This window comes from Theropithecus gelada, chromosome 2 (genome assembly GCF_003255815.1).
Source record: "Theropithecus gelada isolate Dixy chromosome 2, Tgel_1.0, whole genome shotgun sequence".
Lineage (NCBI taxonomy): Eukaryota > Metazoa > Chordata > Mammalia > Primates > Cercopithecidae > Theropithecus > Theropithecus gelada.
The window spans coordinates 56,142,612-56,167,990 of NC_037669.1; the positions used below are offsets into that span (position 1 = coordinate 56,142,612).

A 25,379-nucleotide genomic window follows, 5' to 3' on the forward strand; every position below is an offset into this window, starting at 1 on the left:
GGAAAATCTAATTTTTCTTTATCAAAGCTTTAACAATCTTCTAGTTTTATAAGATTAATATATAGTATTTCCACTATCGAAGAAAAAAATGAATGACCCTAACCTCAGGTGATTGAGATGTGTGTGTGTGTGTGTGTGTGTGTGTGTGTGTGGTGTGTGGTGGGCATGTGAGTGCTGAGGGAAAGGTATCTAAGAATTCTGAGCACCTCCCAGAACTTTCTGGAGCCTCAGTTTCCTCATTCGTAAAGTGCAGAGAGCAATTTCTACTCTGCTTACCATACAAGATTGAGAAGCAAAGGAGATGGCTAACTTGAGAGGACTTTGCAAATAATGAGGTGCCACTGGGGATGAACATGAAGTAGGTGCCCCCAAAATATTTATCAGGTGAATGTGGGGACAGAGGAATGAGGAAGACTGGTCTCTGCAGTACTGAGAAGCACATGGCATTGGGAGCCAGATGCGTGTGTTCAAAACAGCCTGGCTCTGCCCCCCCGCTAGCTGTGACACCTTGGTGAGTAATCCTAAGTATAATTACAACATGTTTCATGGTCACTGTGTGCTAACACTGCGTTAAGCACTTTGTATGCATGATACCTTTCTGAGTTGAATTCTGCGGAAAATCACAGTACAGGTATTTATTTCAAAGTGTTGCTTTGAGGATTCATTCAGACAACCCAAATACTATGCTTGTGATGGAACTCGATAAACAGCACTTCCCTTTCAGTTCTGGGCCTGGTTTCATCATTGCTAGAACCTTGTCAATTTCACCTGCTCCCACTAATGCCCTGAAAATAAATGGCCCGTAGGTATGAGTGCAATAGATTACTTATTCAAAATATGTGATTTCCCCTTTCCAATACTTATTCAAAATATGTAACTTTTCCCCCTTTATTGGTTTCTTAAAGAAGGGATGCTCATTCCACCCACTGAGATGGCTTTCAAATGGAAAGTAGAATCCAGCACATATTCTGTCTTTGGAAAATTGCTCTAGGTGTATCCTCAGAACAATCCAGCCCCATCGTCACTTTCCGCAGCCACTGCTTGGCATCTGCAGAAGCTCTAAGAGGCTCCGTTATGGGTGTGGCAACTCATTTTTCCAGCAGCCTTGGGTGGGTAAGCACTTTCATATAAATGACCTTGTCAGATAACCAAAACGTCTCTAAATTACACAAATACACAAAATATATATATATATAATATATAAAATATATAATACATAATATATAATATATATAATATATAATACATAATATATTATATATAATATACATATATTAAATATATTATATACATATTTCAATAAACGGTTTGTGTAATTTATTTCTGTAGGGTGGAGGGTATTTTAAATGCCAAGCTCTAGTTTAGGGATTTTGTATACATTAGCTCTTTAACTCTCACAGCAACCATGTAAGATGGGGACTGACTTGTGTGAAACTGAGTTTAATTTTTTTTTGTGGTTGCTATGACCAAGTATCAGAAGCAATTATCCTGAGGACATCTTTTTGACCTCTCCCATGAGTGCTCGACACTGCCTCCTAGAGGGCCCCAGCAGGATCACAGGCCAGTCACACACAACGGCAGCTGGTTTGATCAGCCTTTATTGGCACCTTCCTTTTCCTGTACCAATTCCTAACCCTTGCCAGTTTTCTTTGCACTTTTCATACAAGGTACTTGTTCTTGAATCTTTGCCAAAGAGAAATCAGAATAAGGGCTCACAGATCTGCCTTTAGGTTCCCTTGAGCTGTGGGAGACATCAGACTGTAGGCTGCCACTGCCTGTGTCTAGGGAGATAAACAATCACAATTGTTTGGTTGGTGGTAAGGATGACCAGATTCTGGGGACCGCTGCCTCCAAGGCTATCAGTGACACTGTTTATCACCCTGAGAGCGCAACTTGACCTCTGCTGTGGCCTCCCTTCTTCTCTTGGGATGCTGTTTGCTGACTATGGCAGCAAATACCTCCTTCTCTTAAATCTCCAAGGTTCACATCAATTTTGGACCCGTGTTTATTGCAAAGAATGGGATGTAATTTCTTTGGGATGGGTTATGTCTAAAAATGATGAGCAATGCCGCCACACAGCCCTCTTGACTTGAAAGAAACTTGAGTCAAATGCAGTGTGGCAAGAACAAAGATATTGGTATATTACCACCTTCCCTGACACCTTGAAGGATCCTTTGTTACTTACTTTGGACTCTGGTGGTGAAGCTCCTGCTACAGTGTGGACTGGGGCATTTGCAGGAGCTGAGAAGGTTTACGGCTAGGGAAGCAGTCACAGATGAGTGAAATAAACACAGTACTTAGAGTGCTGGGGGTGTGTGCTGATGAATACGTGGGAAAGGAAATCCCTGCGAGGTAAGGGATATCGTGGAGATATAGAGGAAAGGGTCTTCAGCAGAGACTTCGAGAGCCTCAGAAATTGGGGGTGAAGAGGGTTCCAGCATGCTTCTGTGGGCATCCTCCAATCCTCCTCTATAGGATCCTGGAATCCCCTTTTAGAGCTTTTTAAAGAGACTTCTCTAAAAGCTTAATCAGTAAATATTTACCTTTGCTTTTCACAGTGACCCATTTTTTAAAACAATCAAGTAAACAAAAATAAAAGTGAAGAACCCAATCAATGTGTATATATAAAACTATGTGCCAGGCCGGGTGTGGTGGCTCACGCCTGTAATCCCAGCACTTTGGGAGGCCGAGGTGGGTGGATCACCTGAGGTCAGGAGTTTGAGACCAGCTTGGCCAACACGGTGAAACCCGGTCTCTACCAAAAATACAAAAACTAGCCAGGTGTAGTGGTGCGTGCCTGTAATCCCAGCTACTCAGGAGGCTGAGGCAGGAGAAGCACTTGAACCCAGGAAGTGGAGGTTGCAGTGAGCCAACATCACACCATTGCATTTCAGCCTGGGCAACAAGAGTGAAACTCCATCTCAAACAAAACAAAACAAAACAAAACAAAACAAAACAAAACAAAACAATAAAAAAAGTGTTCCTTTAGTATCTTTACAAGGAAAAAGAACCCTAAGGTTAACAACAACTGGTCACTTCAAAGGATGGGCCAGGGGTGGGGAGGAGAAAGTGAAGTTTTTTACACCTCCTGTAGGCTTTGACTTGTTACAATAAGCGTATATTACTTTTTAAATTTTGGAATAATTGTAGACTTACAGGTGAGTTGCACAGAGACTTCTCATAAACCTTATAGTCAATTTCCTCTAATGTTAACATGATACACTTATCAAAACCAATAAATTAATGCCAGGACAATACTGTTCAGTAAACTACAGACTGTGTTCAGATCTCACCAGTTTTTCCACTCATGTCCTTATTCTGTTCCCAAATCCCACGTTACATTGAGTCCCATGTCCCCCTGTTCTCCTCCAATCTGTGACAGTTCCTCAACCTGTACTTGTCCTTTTATGACCCTGACAGTCTTGAAGAGTACAGGTCAGGCATTTTATAGAATGCCCCTCAGTTTGGGTTTGTCTCATGTTTTCTCACGCTTTGACAGATTGAGGTTATGGATCTTGGGGAAGAATGCCGTGGTGGTGATGTGCTCTTCTCTGCTCAGAATATCGGGGGTACATGCTATTGGTACATCTGTTACTGGTGGTGTTAGCCTTGATCATGTGATTGAGTGGTGTCTGCTTTCCCCACTCAAAGTTGCTATTTCCCCTTTTGTAAATAATACATATTTTGGGGAAAGTTCTTTCTTCTTATCCCTTTTCTTCTTAATATCCTATATCTTGTTAAACTTTCGTCCACAAATTTTAGTATCTTTGGTGAATCTTGCAGCAATTATTGCTGTACTGCTCTGATAAAGTTTGTCTATTTTCCTTCTTCTGTCTCTATTTGTTCACTGGAATTCTTCTGTTCTCCCTCACTTTTTATTCAATCATTTTTTTTATGTTAGTATTGGCTTATGGTTATTTATTTTATTCTTTGGGTTATAAAAAATATTTTTGTTACTTATTTTATTGCTCAGTTTTGTTCCAATTTTGGCCACTGGGAGCTCTTTTAGGTTGGCTCCCGTGTCCTTTTGACATGATGTATTACTTTTACAGTTTAAAAAATACAACAAAGTACAAATAATTAAAATTGTTGTCCACCACTTTTTATTTTATTGTTTCATTTGAATAATAGAGTATGCTGAGACTAGCCAAGGAGCAAGTGAGATTCATTTGGGGTACATAAACAAATCTTTAAAAGATATCCTCCCTCCCTCCTTCCCTTCCTCCTTCCCTCCCTCCCTCCCTCCCTCCCTCCCTTCCTTCCTTCCTTCCTTCCTTCCTTCCTTCCTTCCTTCCTTCCTTCCTTCCTTCCTCCCTCCCTCCCTCCCTCCTTCCTTCCTTCCTTTTTCCCTTTCTTCTTTCCTCTCTTCCTTTTTCCTTCCCTTCCTCCCTTTCCTTCCCTCCCTCCCTCCCCCTCTCTTTCTCTCTCTATATGCACAATTCTTTTTGGCATATGAGGCTGAATGGTACTAAAATGTAGAATCAGGAATCTACCTAGGTTGTGAAAATAACATAAATAACATGTGAAACTGTTTCTTTTTTTAAAATCACAAAGAATAACAAGAACTTCATATTGTTAAAGAGACTCATGAAATCCCTGAACTTGAGTGCTGCCCAAACTTCACTTGGGGAGAAAATTACAAATAAATTCCAGAATATTGATTTGTCTGATTTTTCAGTGAAAGGCTGAAAAGATGACTGAGCTGAAAAAAATCAAATTTCAAGGTTTATTCATCCCTAATAAAGGAAAATTGTACTCACCGCTTGTTTATGCATGCTGCAGTGCAAAAGAAACTGTTCCGAAGTCCTGGAGAGCACTCCTTAAGTTGATGATGTCTTTGAAGCATAGTTGAAATTCTTTGAAGTAATGAGCTTCATGAGAAAAAAAAAAAAAGAAAGAATGGATGTCTGCTGATGCTATTTCATTAATGTTAGGTTCGCAGTAAACATTTAAGACAATAATCCAAGAGAGATGAATCATTTTGTGATGTCACATTCCTGCCAAGCATTGCAGTGAAAAACTCCCTAAGAGCATCTCAGCCTGGCTATCCAGATAGCCAGCCTGTGAAAAATAGTGTCTTAAAACATCAGCCTGTTTGCCTTTTTTGTGTGTAAAGATTTGAACGCTGATCTTAGAATACTCAGGTTCATTTCTTGCTACAGGGAAATTAACCTGACTGGAATTAATGAAGGCCACAGTTGTCATGTTTGTGGAATACCCAGGGAAAGAGCTTTACACGTTTTTAATAATGTTAACTCTCTACATAGCTGGGTGTGGCAGATCCTCTCAGTGCTTCACCTGGAGATCCTGGGTCTTTTAATTAGTAATTTAATTTTTTTAAAAAAATTAAAAATTAATTTTTGTAAGGAGATGGGATCTTGTTATGTTGCCCAGGATGGAGGGAAGGCCTGGGTCTTTTTACTGGTTGGATGCTTTCATCCACCTCCCTCTGTGGGTGGGTGCTAAGGGATTCTCAGGTGTAATAGGCTAAGATATTGTGAAATATTACTTGGTCTGCATTCCCATTTCCTGCCATACAACTCCTAAAGTCCTTGGGATCTCCAAAGTGCTGTCTTTTATGTGTCTTTTGTCTGATAGGTTCAGGGTAGGGCTGGTTACTAGAGTGGCCAAGGCAGGATCAGAGGGTTGGGACTTTTAGCCCCAGGAGGGGAGAGGGGCTGAAGGTCAAGTTGATCCCCAGTGGCCAATGGTTTAATCAATCATGCCTATGTAATGAAGCCTGCATAAGAAGAAAGGAGGACAAGGTTTGAGAGCTTTTGGATCTCTGGACATGTGGTGGTTCCTGGAGGGTGGCCCGCCCAGGTGTCAGAGGCTTTGGAACCAGAGTGACTCCATCAAATGGGTGAGACCGGGATTGGAGGGACTGGTTTTTCAACATACAGGTCACAAAGACCCTGCTGATAAAACTAAGTGCGTTAAAGAAGCCACCCAAAACCCGCCAAAACCAAGATGGTGACAAAAGTGACCTCTGGTTGTCCTCACTGTCTATTATATGCTAATTATAATGCATTAGCATGCTAAAAGACATGCCCACCAGCACCACGACAGTTTCTGAATGGCATGGCAATGTCCAGAAGTTACCCCATATAGTCTAAAAGGGGGAGGAACTCTCAGTTCCAGGAATACGCTGCCCCTTTCCTGGAAAACTCATGAATAATCCACTCCTTGTTTGGTATATAATCAAGAAATAACCATAAGTCTATTCAGTCCAGCAGCCCATGCTACTGCTCTGCCGATGGAGTAGCCACCCCTTTATCCCTTCACTTTCTTAAAAAACTTGCTTTCACTTTACTGTGTCGTCTTGCTCTTGAATCTCTGTGTGAAGGGGAGAACGTGCGTGGACTCCCAGCCTGAACTCCAATTTTGGGATTCACCCTGTGACACGGGAGGGTATGGAAGCTCTGCACCCTACACGTCTCTTCATCAGTATCTTCTGTAATGTCCTTTGTGGTAAACTGGTAAATGTGTTTGCCTGAGTTCTGTGAGCTGCTCCAGCAAATTGGTCAAACCCAAAGAGGGGCTTTTGGGAACCCCAACTTGAAGCTGGTCGGTTAGAAGTTCCAGAGGCCTGGACTTGCAACTGGTGTCTGGAGTGGGGTAGTCTTGGGGACTGAGTGTTCAGCCTGTGGGATCTGACATTATGTCCAGGTAAATCGTGTTGGAATTGAATTGGAGGACATCCAGCTAGCGTCTGCTGCTTGGTGGTGGGGGAAATTCCTGCCCCGCTGCCTGCATTTGGTCACAAATGTCATCTTCTGTGTTGATGATTGTTGAGGTGGTATGAGAGCAGAGGAAAAACATGGTTTGGGAGAGTTTTTCTCAACACATGCACCTTCCAGAAATGGTCCCCTAGCTGGCCTCCTCCCCCTTCCTTGTTCTTCTTCCCTCACACCTTACAGGTTTCTCCTTCATAAACCTCGTGTGGCTGCATCCTCCCTGAGGGTCTGCATCGCAGGAGCCCAGCCTAAGATACTTGACGTACTTAGCAGATATATTTGAACTTTTGAATATATTGATTGTGAAACTTCGAGAAATAAATATCCATCTTGTTTCTGAATATTGCATATGTCAAGAAATTTATAGCCCACATTTATCTATAAATACATTATATTAGCGTTAAACATTTCTTTTTAGTGTTTAGATTTGGTGGTATTACTCTCAAGGAGGAAAAAAGCAGTTTCGTCTAATATGTCTGCAGAGTGAATTTAAGAAATCCATATTTTTCTGATATTTTGTCTGTAAAGCACACTTGAAACTCCATAAGAAAACCCTTTCTCACGTATTCAGTCTTTGCCAGATCTCTCAGAGGTGTTTTGAGAGCTCAGGTATGAATCTAAGACAACTTAATCAAGTTGGCTTTCAAGAATTTTGGGAGTAAACAATGTCCTTGATCCTCTGAACACAAGTAAACATTTATTGAACATCATTTCCCATTTTTATCAACATTAAAAAAAGCCGGCAACAACTTTGATGTTGAAAATGATCTTGGTTATGTTCTAATGGCCACTTTTGACCAGTAAAGAGGAACCAGGGCAGACAAGCAAATTGAGATCTTGTGACTAAAATAAAGATTCTATTTTTCTTTTTAGGGAAAATGAACCATTTTCACCTAAAATTGCCACAGCCTTGCTTTTCTTTGAGTAATGATATTTAATTTGTTAAGACATTTGAAGTGACATGAAAGGCATGTTTTGTGTGTTTGGCTTTTGGGTTGATGGACAGCGAGGGACTGTGGGTTGCAGAAGGTTTTGAGGGCTCCCTTAGTGACCTCTGTGGTCTTTCCCTGCAATGACATTCATTAATAACAATATTTATTTATTTTTTCTTTACTAATACTTGAGTCTGAGTCAGACTGCCCTTTCTTCCAAATAAGGATGTTGTGGAAGTTGCATTAAATTTTGAGTTTCAGGCCCAAACACTGAGGGACAGAGACTGCAGAATGAACCTCTCCCTGTGTCAACAGACTATACTAATTAACATGGTTGTCTTTAGCTGATCTGGGAAAATTAAAAGATGACCCAGGGTCCTCTTTGTGGACATTCTCCCTCTCTGCCTCCTTCCTTGCTTCTCCTTTCTTCTCTCTTCCCCTTCTACCCTCTTTTCTTCTTTATCTTCCTTCTCTTCCAATTCAGTTCTTTCACCCATTTTCCTTTTTTTTCTTCCTTTTCTCTTTTTCTTCTTTCTTTCACGGCAAGTGAAATATACACATCCCAAAATAATTGCAGTCTACATCTCACCTTTTTGATAATAAATATTCCACAACATCGACAGAAAAGGACTCCTGCAGTTGAATATGAAGTAGAAAATCTGGTGGAAAAGAAGTGGGTGCAGACAGCAGGGATTGTTCTTGCGTGAGGGTGAGTCTTAAGGAAGGCATTTGTAAGGGAGGGGTCTGCAGGGGCCGGAAGCCAGAGAGAATTAAAACTCTGTGCCTTGGATGAGGATTCAAATCCAGAAATGATTTGCAGGAATCGGGAGATGCCTTTCTTGAGAAACGTTTGAGTTGGGCTGGTGTTGATCTTAATGACCTGTTTAGGTTGTCTTCTGCATGCCTTAATTTGTTTTTTGTTAAATGGGAGCAAGGATCGTGATTCATTTCCATAGATGAGAGGTATTGTGAGGGCCAAGGGCCCACTGGAAGGCAGCATGGTGAGGAGGTCAGAGCACAGAGCCGGGAGACAGATCTGGGCCTTAGATCCAGCTCTGTCGTCCTCCAGGTTTGTAATCGTCAGTGTGTACATAGCTTCTGAAGATCTTTTCCTCATCCATGAAATGAGATGGTTGAATTTCTCAAAATGGGGTGCATTTTCCTGTTCAAAGCTGTTTTGTGCCCCCCTACACTTTTGGATAAATGCTTTTTAAAGACATAAAGGTGGTAAAAAAAATAATCGCTCAGAAATTTTGTTGAAAGAATGGATGGATGAATGAATGCTCCGAATCGGGGCCTCCAACGGTGACTGTGCAGGCTGTGGGGCTGTGCTATACGCAGCTCCAAGGGAAAGGGGACATGCTTCATGAAGATGGTGATGGCAATCCTGCCCCATGGATCTATGCCAGATGGCTGCCTGATCCCAATGGACAAGGATTCAATGACCTTAAGTTGCTGAGAAGAACACAAGGCCCTTGAAAGATGTAACATCCCTTGTATCCTTCTATCAAGGGTCGTTTTCTAGGAGCTTCGAAATAATCCACTTGGGCTCCCCATCTTCCTCTCTCCCTACAGAAACACAGGTCCATGTGTGCCTTCTGGATTTGCAGCAGCCATGGGGGTCCAGGACCTGCTAAGAGGCCCTGGCAGGGCACATGGGTCAGCAGAAGCCTCGTGTTGACATGGGCCGGGAGAGAAATAACCTGGGTCTCCCAGCGCTTCCCTTAGAAGCTATATTGTGTAAGTTAACAAGCCAAAGAATCCCTCACTTTCTAACCAAGGAAAATATTTTTATCTCACTCGGAAAGCAAATCCCTCCTTTGTCCAGTGGAGCTAGAAGAAAACAAAGTTTTCTTAGGACATGCATCATTATTAAGAATTTTTCCTGTAAGTTTATCTGTGTGCCTTCCACAGTTACCTGTGTGTCTCCTGTGGTACCTATGGAAACCAGTTGTTGGGAAATCCTTGTTAAGGTAAGAGCATCTGTGGACCAGGGCATCCCAATAGCTTTGGATGGGGGAGGCTGAGTTAATCAGTTAACACATTCCTAGCACCCCCTGGTGGACGTTGCTGCTCTAACTGACCTTGAAATTCTTGGACTTGGCTGGGCTGGAGATACCATACCCAGCCAGACACCACCCACCTCGCCCCACTGCTGTAGCTCCCACGTGATCCCTACTTCCAACCACGCCTTCTTAATCTTCTCTGTGTTTTTATGTCGCTTTGTGTTTGTTTCTCACAAAGCCCTGATGAAACTATCAGGGAACAAAGACAAGAGACAGGGGTCTGAATCCAGAGTAAAAAGTTTTAGTTCCAGGCATTTCCTTGGGCTCAGCACATGCATTGCTGTTCTCTGTATGTCAGACATGAGGGGGTAGGTGAATTCCAAGGCTCCTTGTTGCAAAATAATGCAGTGTGGTAGAGCTTGGGTTTTGGAGTCGGGCAAACATGGGTTTACATCTGAGCTTAGTACTTGAGGAAAGTTGCTTAGTGCCACGAACTTTAGCTTTATGAGCTGTAAAATGGGGATAATAATGATAACAGCTATCCCTGGATTTATGGTGGAGATCACATGCGAGCAGGCATACAAAGCCCGGCTCAGCCTGGCATATTAATTATCAGGCTCAGCTCATGGCAGTGGCTGTTTTTATTAATGCCACTGTGATCTTCCAATGATTTGATCCAGGAGACGCCTGCTGAAGAGAGCAAATCAATCTCTACACGATAGTAGGAATAGTAGCATCGATGTGGCCTTGGTACTTATTTTGCATCTGGAAAAATTCCGAAGTGATTCATTCATCTCTGGTTTTTAGTGGGTAATTTGTCCCAAGTGGGTACCACTGGAGCCTGGAGCCATCTTCAGCCCCGTGGGTGTCATCACATCCCTGTCTGTGAGTGCAGATTTCGGATGAAGACCAGAGTCAATGGGGTAGGAAATTACAGCTGCCTAAGTGGCCCTGTTGGAGCCTGGGGAAAGCAGGGCTGTGTAGGTAATGATGTTCTCTGATGTTTCACAGCTGTAACTCTGTTCCTCGTTTCTGAGTAGGGCCAGGTTTTTCTGGTCTAGGTGCTCAGTCTACTTCTACCTATGTATATCTGTCCTTCTTCCTCCTCCTCTTTCACTCCTTCCTTGATTTTGCTAACACACATAGCACTCACTGTATACTTGCCTCAGTACTTCACAGGAAAAACTCAGTTCATCTTCTCAACAACCCTGTGAGCTAGTTCCTGTCGTTATGCCCCCTTCACAGGTGGGGTGAGTAGCGCCACTCTAGGTCCTGGTATTCACTGGGAGGGAGACCTCAGGAGGGACCAGGTCAGCGCTCTGACTTGATACTCAGTACTGATGTTTGGTATCAGGAGGGCAAAGTGTGACCAAAGGTGTGCATTTCACAGTCAGCTTCTGGTAGGGGACAAAGGTTCTGTTAGGGGACAATTTCCCATGGCCGCCTCTCATTTCCGCATGTCTTGCAAGCAGAGGCACTGTCTGCCTTTTGTTCTGTGTTACCTGTGCATAACAAACATTCTTGGGAGACAGAGAGAGTGTCTCCCATTGGAACAAAGGTGGGCATGTGTATCAGTGCACTTTCACGCTGCTGATAAAGACACACCCGAGACTGGGTAATTTATAAAGAAAAGAAGGTTTAATGGACTCACAGTTCCACGTGGCTGGGGCAGCCTCACAATCACGGCAGAAGGCAAAAGGCACGTTTTACATGGAAGCAGACAAGAGAGAGAATGAGAGCCAAGCAAAAGAGGAAACATCAGATTTCATGAGACTTATTCCCCACCACAAGAAGAGTATGAGGAGAAACCATCCCCATGATTCAATTATCTCCCACTGGGTCCCTCCTACAACACATGGGAATTATGGGAGCTACAATTCAAGATGAGATTTGGGTGAGGCCACAGCTAAACCGTATCAGCATAAACCATATGCTTACTTACAATTGTAAAACATGCAGGTTCCCTAAGCTCAGCACTGCTGTTCTGTAATGCAACCCACTGCATATACAGTATTACGTGGCCTTCTTCATGTGGTCCTTTGGAAACTGAGGCTGAGGGCACTGGTGCAAAAACCCTGATTGTCTGGCTACTGTTGTTGCTGTGATAATAAAATCCTTTGTCTCGGATACAGGAGTCTCTCATGTATTCTGTCAGCATCCATGAAACAGGCAGGCTGACTTGCTGGCTTGCAGGTAGGGTAAAATCTCATTGTTTTCACAGTTTTTGACAGCTTCCAGGTTCATGACTTAGAGGAGGCAGAATTTAGGATTTTAATGATGAATCAGCCATAGCACCCACTCTGAAATTGCTCAAAGACAAATGGGTGTAGAGTGAAAAGGATACATGAGAGAATGACATATAAGTTAAAAAGTGAATACTTTCAGAGTAGTTACAGGAAAAGGCAGTTGTTGGGCATGGCTTGAAAGAGGAATGAGATTTTGATGGATTAGGAAGCTGGGCAAGGGAGTTCTAGGCAGAGGGAACAGAGTGAATGGGAGCACAGAGGTGCGTGCGAAGGCCAAGAGTAGATTCAGGGGACAGTGTCTGGTTACCTACAATTGTAAAATATTTCTTTAGTAAAGTGTAAGGAGCAGTGACTAGAAGAAACAGCATGGACTTCGGAGTCAGACAGTAAGTCCAAGAGCGTGAGAGCCAGAAAAGCATGACCAGCTGGGCTGGACTGCTTCGTCCATCCTTCCAGAGTCACTCTTTACCCTTCACTTCCTGCTCACTGTCCTGGCAGCCTGGCCTTGTCCCCTTGCTCTGTCTGGGTTGGCCAATGGGAGGTGCCAGTGAGAGATGACTGTGTTGCAGGAAACTGAGAACAGGAGAGACCGATATGGAGAACAGGAGGATTGTTTATTTTAAGTACTCACCGGCTCAGTGGATTCATATCCACAAAGCTGAGCATTGAACAAAGACTGAGCGGGGTTTTCATAAGTGGACTTACAGGAGCAAAACAAAAGCAGTGAATCATATGACAGGTCACATAATCCATAGCATAGTATAACTTGTGGCCCTGCATAGCTTTTGGCCTTGTAGCTGCATTGAAAGAAAAACAAGAACTGGCTAAATACAGACATTTATAAAACATAGTTGTACTTAAGAAGCCAGGGAAAGGAGGAGTAACAGTAAAGAACTTTGTCTTTCTCTCTTTTTTTTCCCCTTCAACCTTGCTCTGGCGGGGGGTTGTCTGGAGCCCATTCCTTTGGCCTTGGCTTCTTACACAGCGTTATCTTATAACTGTCCTTGAAGTGAGCTTGCTAGGCAGAGTTCTTTTCTTTTTAACCCTTGCCTTGCCTGTTACTTTTCTTGGAGTGAATAAATGCATATTTATTTTAAGTTTCTGCCTCAAGTGGATGAGAGGCGAGTGAGGTCAGGGTGTTGATCTTGGCTCCTGGCCTGCGAGGTTGCCTTGGACTGCTCTTGTCCTTTGATGGAAAGTCACTGTGCCCTCAGGGGGGTCTCTAACCATCTCTCTTTTTTTGGATTTCTATAAATTCCTTCCTCTCACCTTTTCAAGTGGTAATGACTCCATTACAACTAGCCAGGTAACCACACTCTCCTGTGTGGTCCCCAACCCTGCCTGTTAGGGGTTGTGTAGTCCCTATGGAAACTAACACGCCTCCTGGGATCTGACTGGAGTGGGCTAGCTTCCCTGTTGGGATCTGAGTGGCTGATGGGGATGAGATGGGAAGAATGTTAGGTTAAACCCTAGAGGACATGTGTTAAGAGCCTGTCTGAAGATGGTTTCCTAGTTTCACCTAATTAACTCCATTCTCCCTTTAAGATCCAACTCAGATGTCTGTTTCCCTGGAAAGATTCTCATGAACCCATGCCACTTTCCATAGCATTTATTGACTGTGTTCTAATTGAATCCTTTTCTATCTCTGTCTTCTGACCTCAGGTATCTGATGAATCTCCGTATCTCTTATACTGCACACAATAAATACCCATTGAATGAACGAATAAATATATGGATGGAAGGACAGACAGATGATGCATGTAGATGGATGAATACTTGATCCCAGGCCCATTGAGGATTTGGGTCAGGGGACTGATGTGAGCAGACACACGGAAGCACAGGCAGCCCCTGGCCTCCAGCAGATTCTTCCAACCCAGCTGGAAAGACATCATATGGGCATGGGAATTCTCTAACTCTGAAAGGCCCCCTCTGCTGAGGTGTCGACAGTGTGCATGACCAGAGGTCAGAAAGAAAGGAGCTCACTCTGCTCTGGGCAGGGGGAGATCAGGGAAGGCTGCCTGGAGGAGGCGAGGCTGGAGAAGGGCACTGAAGGATGGGAAAAGTTAGATGGATGGAGAGGCGGAGGGAACAAAGGCCTGAGAATCTGATGGGCCAAAGGGAAGACAGGAGACAAGTAAAGCTTGGAGATTTTGTCGAGAAAAGAAGAGAGGAGGCAATTAAGTTGGGAGAAATGACACGAGAAAACCACTGAAAATGCCCCAGTGGGGTTTGTTACTTTAAAAAAAAAAACAACCACAAAGAAAAACAATGAAACAATCATGCTTTCTTTAGTAAGGTGTAAGGAGAAGTGGTGCCAAGAAACAGCACGGATTTCGGAGTCAGGCAGACCTGGGCTTGAATTTCAGCCTTGCTGATTTTTCACTGTGTGACTCTGGACAGATGACCTTACCTCTCTGAACCATAGTTTCTTTTTCTAGAAAATGGGCCTTGTAATATGTACCTCTTAGCATTGCTGTGAACAAAGGATACCATGGAAGCAACTTGCCTGTCATAGTGCTTTGTGTATGGTAAGTACTTTGTTGATGTTATTGTTAATACTATGACTACTATGGCCTTTATGTACATTGTTTTGTTTTGTTTTTTGTTTTGTTTGGGGGAACGTGGCATTTGAGAGTCCTGGGCATTGTCTGCAGTCGCTGTGGCAGCTGTGATTGTGGGTAATAGAAGGAGAAGTCATGCAGGCATAGGGCTTTTTCTCTTCTCTTTTTTTTGTGGCCTGAAAGAATGAGATAGCAGAATATTAATACTGCTATCTGGAGGCTTGACGCTGGGGCCTGGCGGGGGCTTGTTTTTGCAGCCAGAAATAGTCTGGCCTTTGCCTTTCCAGCGGGCAGGTTGCCAGGCCAACGAGTGTGTAAACCACTTAGCCAAACAAAGCAAAACTATTTTTACACTGGGGAGCCCAAGAATGCATCACAGAGTCTACGCACCTGCCCCACCCAGCCTGGCGACCCAAGCCAGTCGCCAATGGAGGCTGGTCTCCAGCAAGCAAGTGGGAAACAAACAGCCCTGCCCCTTGGGGACCAGCTGCCTGGCAGGGAGACCAGGTGTTCCAGAAAGGCCCAGAGTGCCCCTCTTTCTCCTCTAGCCAGAGACTAGGAGACCAGAAACTCTCACTGAGAGAGTTTCTGAAGTGGTCAGGCAAGGAGCAATAAAGGCTTAGTTTTACCTCCTTATTCGATATGAATAACAGCAATCCTAATCATAGCAATGCCTTCCACTCACTGAAATTATGCTAGCCACAGGCACTGCGCTAACTGCTTACATACGTCATTGTCTCTTAGCCTGTAATAAATGTCTCCATGAGGGACATCCCCAGTTTTCTGATGTAGAAGCTGAGGCTCAGAGAGGTTAAGTGACCTGCCCAGGGTTACCCAGCTGGGATGCAGTTTGACCCCAGGCCCATTCACTACAGAGTGGATGCTCTTCTCACCTCCCTTACTGTCTCCCCACACAGGTGAAGAACAAGGAGGAGCCAGCCTCGGAGTCGTCATGGGGAGAAGGGTGCCTGTGGTCCTGCCCGTGCAGGGCTATGAAGGTGTGGAGGCCGGGAAGAGATTGGGAGAGCCCCACTGCCTGCTGATACCAGCAGATACGCATGCATACTGGAGAGCAAGGGTGGCACCATGCCTGGTTCTCTGATAAGTAAGAGGGAGGCCAGGGTGTCAAAGCCTACAGAACTGAATCCTCCTTGAGTTACCATAGTGAAGGCTTTTCTTCCTTTCTCCTTCCCTCCTTCCCTTCCTTCTGTACTCACCTTTTGGTAGGATGTAGCAGAAAGAGCATAGTCTCGATAGTCAGCCTTTGTTCCCTCCTCTTCTCCACGTACTTGACTCTTTTCATCCTTCAGTGCCCAGTGTCAGCCTTGCCTCCTCCAGGCAGCCTTTCCTGATCTCCCCCTTCCCAGACAGGAGTGGGCTCATCTGACCTCACTGTCTGTGAGCATGGAACAAACACCTCAAGGAGGGCGGCCTGTCAGTGCTAGAGACCTTCCACGTGTCCATGTTGTGCCTTCCTACCTGGGTGGAAAGCTGCTTGAGGGTAGGGGCTGAGTCTTGGGCTTCTTCATGCCACTTTGTATTACTCCTCTGCCTCCAAACCTTCCATGACTTGTACCACCCTTTGGATTGATTATTCACCCACCCACCTATTCAACAAATACTCATCAAGTGCAGTGTTAGTGATGTGAAGATGCCTGAGACGCTATCCTGAAGTCTAGAGTTAATCAGGAAAGAGAACTAAGAAAGGAGGTATTTATAAAACAGGGTGGTGGGCCAGGCACAGTGGCGCATGCCTGTAATCCCAGCACTTTGGGAGGCCGAGGCAGTAGGATCACTTGAGGTCAGGAGTTCCAGACCAGAGGAGTGAAATCGCCTCTCTGCTAAAAATACAAAAATTAGCCTGGTGTGATGGTGCGTGCCTGTATCCCAGCTACTCGGGAGGCTGAGGTAGGAGAATTGCTTGAACCTGGGAGGTGGAGGTTGAAATGAGCTGAGATTGTGCTACTGCACTCCAGCCTGGGTGACAGAGTAAGTGAGACTCCATCTCAAACAAACAAACAAACAAACAAACAAACCAAAAAATGAAACAGAGTGGTAAATCCCATGAAGAGGAGGCAGACACATCATGGGAGCCAGAAAAACCCATGCTCAAATCCTGGCTTCCACTTCCCACCTATAGGAGCTTGGTCAAGTCACTTCCTCCCTGTGCCTCAGTTTTCTCATTTATATACTGAGACTAATAACAATTCTCAACTCACAGGGTTGTAGTGAGGACTGAATGAGATGATGTGGCCTCTTCGTCCTTTCCGTCATGTTGGCTCCACATGGGCAGAGGTTGTGTCTTCCTCACTCCCAGTGGTGTCCCCAGCCTAGGGCACATGGTGGGGCATGACGACTGTTTGTGGAATGGCTGTTGCTGTCCCTGAGACACAGTCAGTGACTGCCTGGTGCTGTCAAGAGGGGCTGAGAGCCCAAGAATTGGAATGATCAACCCATAAGCAGGTTTTGTGCCAGGCTGGGAACACAAAACTGGGCAGAGGTGGCCAGGTGGCAGGCAGCAGCGAGGTTCCCGGAGGTCTCATTTCCTGTATGTGAGAGGAATAAATAGTAAAAAGCGTCCTGGACCAAACCTTTTGTTCCTTTTCCTGCCAGACTTGTTCATGGGAAAATTAGCTGCTTTTAGCAGAACATGGAAAAGAGGGAGAGTATATATTGTCAGAGATTTAAGTTTCTCAATTTCGAACCTAAACATGAAGGCTTTTCAGTTGGGTGTGTTCTGTTTGAGATTTGCACAAACCTGGTCTCTCTCTCTCTCTTTGTCTCTCTCTCTTTCTTAAAATCTTATATCCTTGGTTATTGTTGAAGTGGGACACAAATTATTAAAAAACAGAACAAACCACCCAACAACTAGAAACTTTGTTTTCATAGCAGCACAGGCTTATATTCAGTTAGAATAATATTCTTTTGAAATTCGATTTCCCCTATTCCACAGTGGTAGGAGAACAAGAAAAAAAAGTGGAGATATCTGAAAAATTCCCCAGTGTTCTGAACTGAGGATAGAACAGAACGGGTTTTGAAATCCTGGCCTATGTGTTTGCCTCCTGAGTCTTCTACTCTACCTTCAATCATTCTTCTGACAAAAACAGAAGAGCAAGAGGCTGTGTTATCAGTTTGCTGACTGGCTCTGAACAAAGAAATGGTGCTTTCTCTCCACGCTGTCAGCTCATTCATTGACGTCAATCAGAAAATTGATTCGAGGCATGTTTGGGATTCTAACTAGTTTGTGTGCATAATGAATTCCAAGTCAATATTTTCAGAGGGATGAAATAGATAGAGGTTGTGGGGACTAATGGGGGCAGTAATGACCCACTGAGACCTTGGGAAGCCACCTACTGTGATCTTGGGGAGGCCACACCCTGAGATCTGCGGGAGAAGACCACATACTGTGATTTTGGGAAGGCCGCACACTGAGACCTTGGGGAGGACACCCACTGAGACACTGAGGTATTTATATTTTCCCTGGAGCTCCGGTATCTATCTGTAAAGTGGGGTGATATGGTTCTAGTCCTACTAATTTACCCTATGGAAACACATACACATGTGCAGGCATAAGTACAAGGCTATCTTTAAAGCACAACAATGTAACTGCAGTGAAATAGGAGACAATTTGGGTGTCTATTGAGAGGAGAATGGTTAAATACATCATGATACATTCCTACAATGGGAAACTATGGGAAACTATGAAGTGTTAGAAATGAGGCTGAGATGACGTGGGTGATTCTACAAACATGATGTTGAGTGAAAGAAGCCAGATTCTTTTGTTAAAAATTCATTTGTTGAAACTCTATCCCCCAATGTGATGATATTTGGAGATGGGGTCTTCAGGACGTAATTACGTTTAGATGAGATCGTGAGGGTGGGGTCCCCAGGATGGGATTAGTGCCTTTATAAGAGACAGAAGAGAGCTTGCTCTCTATCTTTCTCCTCTCCACATGAGAGCCTAGCAAGAAAGCAACCATCTACAAGCTAGGATGAGAGCCCTCACCAGAACCCAACCATGCTGGCACCCTGATTATGGAATTCCAGCCATCTGAATGGTGAGAAAATACATTTCTGTCATTTAAGCCACCATTCTGTGGTCATGGCAGCCTGAGTTGACTAATATAAGTGCCTGCTGTTTGAGTCCAAGTGTACCAAGTTCAACAGGCAAAACTGAGCCATGGTGTTACAGGCAGGGGAATGGTTCCCATTGGGTGCGGTGGGAGGGTTGGGAGGTGGAGAGTGAGTACTGGAAAGTGGCCTGAGGTGGCTTCAGAACTGGTCATGTTCTGTTCCTGATCTGAGGTTTGGTCATACGGGTACATTTACTTTGTCAAAATACATCCAGTTGTGTGCTTAAGATTTGTGCTTTTTAAATGATGTGTGTTATAATTCCGTAAAACGTACACAAAGAAAAATAATCTCGTTCAAAAATTATCAGTAAAAACAAAAGTCTTGTGAACAATATTTTAGTTATTTCTATATTATTAGTGTCTAGCCCAGTGCCTGAATTTAAACCAGATTGTGTGCTAAATGTAAAATTTGCTACAGCAACAATAAAATGAACAAGATAAAACTGTGTGGGCTATTGACACAGAAAGATATCTATATTGCATTTTGTGTGTTTTTTTTTTAACAAAAAGGTTGAGCAATATTTATAGCATGATTTCATTTATGCTTTTAAAAAATTCTAAGTGTATGCACACTTATCAGCAGATTTACATGTAAATAGACATATGGACATCGGAGGTGGGGTGACCATTAGTTTTTAGCTATTAATCTTTCAAAACTTTGATTTTTTGAGGATTAGGATATTTCTTTTATAAATATAAAAAATAATGGTGAAGGTAAATAAAAGAGGACAATGAAAGGGAGTTTGAAGCAGATGACGTCTGCGGCCCCTGCCTCTTGCTCTGAGGTCTGTGATTAACATTGACCTGCTTCGTGTCCAGCCAGATAGATGACCAGGTTTGAGTTGGATGACACCAAATCTCCATGTGATTCTTAATTTAGATCCAAAAAGGTGTCCATTCTTGCGGCTGTCATTTGAGTTTTTGGTTGTGGATTCTCATTCTCCAAGTGGATGTGGAACTGGCTCTGGAAGCCAGGCACCATGGCGGAATCTCAGGCCATTTAGGTGGGATCCCCAGGACAAAGAGGAGCCCCGTCTCCTCCCCACTCCCAGGGAGATGGCCTGAGGGAAAGGGGGAGTCAGTCACATGCTTATATTCATAAATAATAGCCCTGTGGAGAGTGGCCTGCAGACACAGAGGAGAGAACAGTTGTTTCTGGCCAGGCTTCCTAGAGGAGAGGGCATCTGAGATGGTCCTTGGAGCATGAGTAGAAGTTTGCCAGGCAGAAAATGGTAGGAGAATGTTTCAAATAGGGGAAACTGTATGCACAAAACTTGGTATAGGTATATCAGGGGAAAACATGTGAAAGCTAAGGCTGGAAAGGCTGTTTGGAGGCAGATTGAAGATTTGGACTTCATCCTAGGGTAATAAGGAGCCATAGAAGATTTGAAGCAGGAGACTTAATCAGATCTAAGTAGGCAGGAAAAGCTTTCCACCCTTCCCCTTTCTTTCCTCTCTCTTATCCTGCCTTCTTGGGAGGGAGACTCTGAGCAGCAGGAATAGAAGACAGTCTGGGTAGACATGATAAGCATTGAGGTTATGCCATGGAAGGCAGCTGCTATTAGTGACACAAAGGTTTGCTTGCCTTGTAGATAGCTTATTGGGAAAAATCCAGAGCTGGTAAAGCCATTTCTGTAAATGGTCCACAAGGCTACTCCTGATCACAGAGCACCTGAAACCCTGGGACTGGGGGAGATTGTGGTACAGGTGCAGAGGGAGGGAGATCAGAGACATCCCAAGGAGGTCTCTATGTGCTTGGATCAAGGACTCAACAGGAAAGGTGGGAGAGTTCTGTCACACCGTGGACACTGTGTGTCATCCTGATCATGTGATCATTTGATTTTCCTTTTGGAGATGGATGGTTGACCTCCATCGTTTCCTGGTCATCACTGTGCATGCAGGACACACTGTAGAACAGCTCCCACTGGCTGGCAGTGCTAAGCAGGTGCGGAGGGGGGCAGAGACCCCAGGATGGAGGGGTGAGTGGAAGCCTGCCTGAGGCAGTCGCCATGGAGATGGAGGGAGGAGAGATTGGCAGGTGCGTGTATGTGGGAAGATAAGAGACCAGAGTTGCGGATAATTAGGGGTTTCCTGTATGTGTGGCTGGGCATCATGGTGAAGAGGCAGAGGAGGGGAGGAGCTGGCACGGGGAAAAAGAGAATTAGGCTGGAGCCGTGGGAACACGTCCATCCTTGCTGAGGGCTGTCTTTCCAGTTGACATTAGATGGGAGGCCTAACATCAGGGGATGGAGGAAAAAATCATTTCTGCCACTTTTGGCTTCATGGGAGACTCTGTAATGGGGCTATGTCTGATGTTACTTATCGCTCTGGTACCCATCAAGGTCTCTGCAAGGAACCAAAGCTTCTTAATAATGTGTGAAAAAAATACACGATGCCTCATTCTGCTTCTGCTCCCAATTTTCTGTGTGGCCTCAGGAGTCACTTCACCTCTGGGGACCTCAGGGCAACATGCAAAGCATATTTGTCCTGGAAGAAATCCTGGGCTATGGTCTGCTACTCACTGCCATGGGAGCCTGGACAAGTCCCTTCCTTTCTCTTGACCTTGGTTTCCCCGTGTGCACAGTGAAGAAGTAGAACAAGAAAAATTCTGAGGTGCCAACAAGTGCTCACCATCAGCAATGATGGCTTCCCTCACTTGCCTCCCCTCTTGCTGAGATAGCAGAGAGATGCAATGGGCTGGATCCTGAAGCACTTATGACAGAAACACCCTCTGCAAACACAAGGACTGGAAGTTAGTGTTGTCCCGTGGCCTGGGAAGGCTGGTGGTGCCTTGCAAAGCAAATTGAATTTGTGTTTGAAAATTTCACTGACCAAATAGACTGGCCTTTTAAAATTCCAAATTGGTTTTGTAGATAAATGGATCAGATTAGTAGGAAGGAAGGGAGAAACGGAGGGACTGTGCAATGTGCGTGCAATTGCTGGCAGGCAGCCTTCTGCATTATGAGATTAGCATCTTTGCCTTTTGCTGGAAATAAGCCACTCTGTTCTCCCTGCCTGCCAGGAGCCACGATTGAAAACCTCTCCCATTTTCTAGCCTAGTGAGGACAGCAGCCAGAACCACAGAAGCTTGTTTTAGTTGGTTTAATCTGAAGCCCCCAGGTGCATCTGCATTGACCCACAGAAAAGCTCCATGGGAAATGTCTTTCAGAGTCCAGGCCACGGATGGAGCAGGAGCGATCACCGGTCAGTTTTTCAGCCACGGGATGGAGCTTCCTGTAGTCCCAGCTTCCAGGGAGGCATCCTTCATTAAGTCTTTGAGCTACATGGTCAAACTGAACTCCTTCCTGCTATTCTTGTGATGCGGCACTCAGACTGGATTCCTGTTTTTGAAGAAGTGAGTGTCTAGAAAGAGGGACAAACTGGTATTTAAAAATTACTAGTGGCCTTTTTTTTTTCTGTCAGTTTCCCCACAGTTGGAACAAAGCATATCTTTGGAGAAAACTGTTTAGAAGTCCAGGACAATGGGAAGATAAAGTCCCTGCCTAATAATAAAAAATGTATATTTATTTATTTATTCATTCATCACATATTTATAGAACATCTATTATTTTCCAGGCCCTGTTCACAGTGCTAAGTATACAGCAGGGAACTAAACAGAGAAAAATATGCTTTTTGGGTTTTTATCTGGTAGCCTACATCCGGATTATGACAGGTGTTGAACAAAACACATAATAAGTTAGTTAATGTGTTGGATAGAAGTAAGAGCCATGAAGAAAAACAAAAGCAGGAAAGAAAATTTGAGACTGGAGATTTGGTGGTGGCGGCAGGGTATTCAATTTTAAATAGGGGCCAGGGACAGCCTCCCTGGGAGAGTGACATTTAAGCAAAGGCCTGCAGGTGGTGAGGGAACAGGTTGTGTGGAGATCTGGAGGGGAATTCCAGGTCACCAGCACAGCCAGTGCAAAGGTCCTGAGGTGGGAATATGCTTGGTGTGACCAGCGAACGATGAGGAGGCTGGTGGGGCTGGAGGAAAGGGTTGAAGGGAAGCAGGTAGAGGCCATATTGGCAGGAAGGGTGCAGAGTGTCCCTAGCAGAGCATGGCAAGGACTTGGCTTTCAGTCCAAGTGATTTTGTAGCCAGGGAGGGTGTTGAGCAGAGGAGGGCTGTCTGCTGACTTACAGGTGTAGAGGGATCAGTCTGAGTTCTGAGTTGAGCATGGGCTTTGTCAGGGCCAGGGCAACAGCTAGCAGACGCATGAGGAAGTGACTGCAGCAATCCAGGTGAAGGGGGCTAGGGACTCAGGCACGAGTGGGAGCAAGGAAGCAGACTGGGAGGGGACCCAGGCCGATATGACTTGCTGACATTGAATGGGGGTATGAGGAAAAGGGGGAGTGAAAGCGGGTGGAGACCAGGGGTTCAGCGTTGAACACACACAGAGAGCTTGAGGAGTCTGTTAGACAACTGAGGGAAGATGTCCCGGCCAGATACAGGAGTCGGAAGTTCAGAGGAGAGGTCCAGGCAGAGGCAGAAATTGGGAATGGTCAGTGTGTGGACAACCATCACACCGAAGGAGGTCACCAAGGGAGTGAGCACGGATGGACGGGCACACCCTGATATTTAGAGATTGCGGGAGAGGAGCCACCATCCCACCTTGCCCGCCCCTGGGAATTGCTCTGGGAATGAGGAGAAATGCAATTCCTGCCATTCTCATGAACTGCAGGAGCCTTGGGGCCCTGGATGTGGTGAAAGTTCCTGTTGCAGGCAGCGTTCTTGGGAAGAAGACTTTGAGGAGGAGGAACTTTGTATGTGGGAAGTTAGCTGGGGATCCTTTTGGGATCAAGTCCTGTGAGGAAGCAAAGGCAGCAGGATTTTGCATAGGGAGGAGTTGAGTCGCCCTGTAGTCAGGATGAAGGTCTCGCCCATTGTTGGAGGGTAGGGGCTCAGGAGCAGGCCCAGGGTGAGTCAGGGACGGGCTTGGCCAGGCACTGGAGATGAGGTTCTCATCCTGAGGGGACCTGGGAGGGCAGCCCAGCACTCACTAAAGCACCCAGGGGAAGGCAACCAGGCCATCATTAGACAGTGGGGGCCGGCCAGAGTCTCTTAAGAAAGTTGGTGAGTTGGGTTCCTGGAGCATCAGGATTGGTGGAATCCTGGAGCTGCGATGTATCCAGGGTCAAGGTTAATTTTTGTGTTGTGTTTCATCATTTCCCCAGCTGCGTTTTGGGAGGCTTCCAAGAGGGGCCTCAGCTATGTCAAGGGGATGAGGGAAGAGGTGCTGGGGCCTGGAGGAGGTAACAGAGGGAAGCCCAGGGCAGCAACAGACCAGAGTCACAGAAGACAGTATGGCTTTGGTGAGCACTCATTGGAAGCTTCCAGAAAGACTTCGGGATCGGGGGCACCGGCTAAAGTGTGGCTTTGCTGTTGTTGAGAAGACAAAGGTGCAGGCTTGGCTAGGAAAGGGAAAGGTGGAGGGTGACCTTCCTGAAGGCCGCTGGCCTGCAGGCATCGTAGTTTCTCAGCTTTCCTCCATTGCTTTCCGTTCAGCTGATTGATACACGGGCCAAGCCACTAAGTAGCCAGGTCAGTAAAAACCATGCCACGCTCCTTCCCCCAGCTTCTTACAATGACACATAACAATGCACAGAATTGTTTGTCATCTACATCAGGGCCTTGGTGCCAACTTACTCTCATCCTAGTTTTGCCACACCAGAGCTGTGTGACCTTGGGTAAGTCACTCAACCTCTCTAAGCCCTTGTTTTCTCGTCTATAAGGAGAACCATATCTATCTTACGGAGCTGTTGTGAAGGTTTAAATGAGAAAGCATCTGGGAAAGCATCTCTCTTCCTTTGTGGTATTTGGGGGGCATCAAAAATATCTCAGTCCCTGTTTTCTGTGTGTGTAGTTAGAAGTCCACGACTTGGGCCTGGAGGGATGTGCCAGTTTCCCTGGCTCCCAGAGAGAGGAGGGTGCTTGGGCACAGTGTTTTGAGACCTCCTACTTGGACAAGTTTCTTATTTGTGTCAAGCCCATTCTCCGCCACTCCATATTCGATTCCCACCATGGGCACCGCTGGTCTCCATCCACCCAGGCTGCAGATAAGCCAACAACAATGTTATCGTGGCTGCCAGGCCCTTTGGGGCAGAGCTCCTTTGTTGGTAGTTTTGGCTCCTGTGGGGGTTCTGGGTGGCTCTAGGTTCAGTTGGGTTGAGAGGGCCTGAGGCAGGGCCTGGTTCCTGGTGGATGTGCAGGGAGCATTCACTGGATGAATGAGAGTGAGGGCTCTGTAGATGGTGGGGTGAGACCTTCATCCAGCAGGAGCTGAACAGTAGCCGGCTTCTCTGAGATAAAAAGAAATAACCAGATCAGGCACTGTTCAAGGTTCTGCCCCCTGGGAGTACCTTTCCTCACCACGGTCCTTCAGGGGTGATCTGGAAAGAGGCTGCAGTACTGTCGTGTCCACTTTAGGACTTTAAACTCAGTCTACCCTGACTCTGAAGCCATAGACTGGGATGTTCTACTACTGCCCACACCCCACTTCGTTTAATCACCAAGCTTTTGCTTTAATATTCTTCTGAAGGGCTCAGTCCAAAGATAAGAAACTCTTCTCACAGAAAGTTTCTTTGTTCAGCTGAAAATGATCTCCATTCCAGACCAGCTCTCCGCATGCCTGCTCATGGATAGGACAGGTGTCCTGAGATTCTGTTCTGCTGTTGCCTTCCCACATGCCCCTTTAAATACTTGAAGACAGTTATTGAGCCTTGCTTCTAGGCTTTTCCCTCACTATCATGTTCAATTGCAGTCCG

At 45.2% G+C, this 25,379-nt stretch overlaps 1 protein-coding gene across 1 annotated transcript in view; it reads left to right on the plus strand.

Moving 5' to 3' along the window:
- The first annotated feature begins 20,512 nt into the window (after positions 1 to 20,512).
- SSUH2 (ssu-2 homolog (C. elegans)) overlaps positions 20,513 to 25,379 on the plus strand; it is a 32,138-nt gene continuing 27,271 nt past the window's right edge. The window contains exon 1 of the mRNA XM_025376808.1: positions 20,513 to 20,594. The gene's annotated coding sequence lies outside the window, so the exon portion shown is untranslated. The remainder of the gene's footprint in view (positions 20,595 to 25,379) is intronic.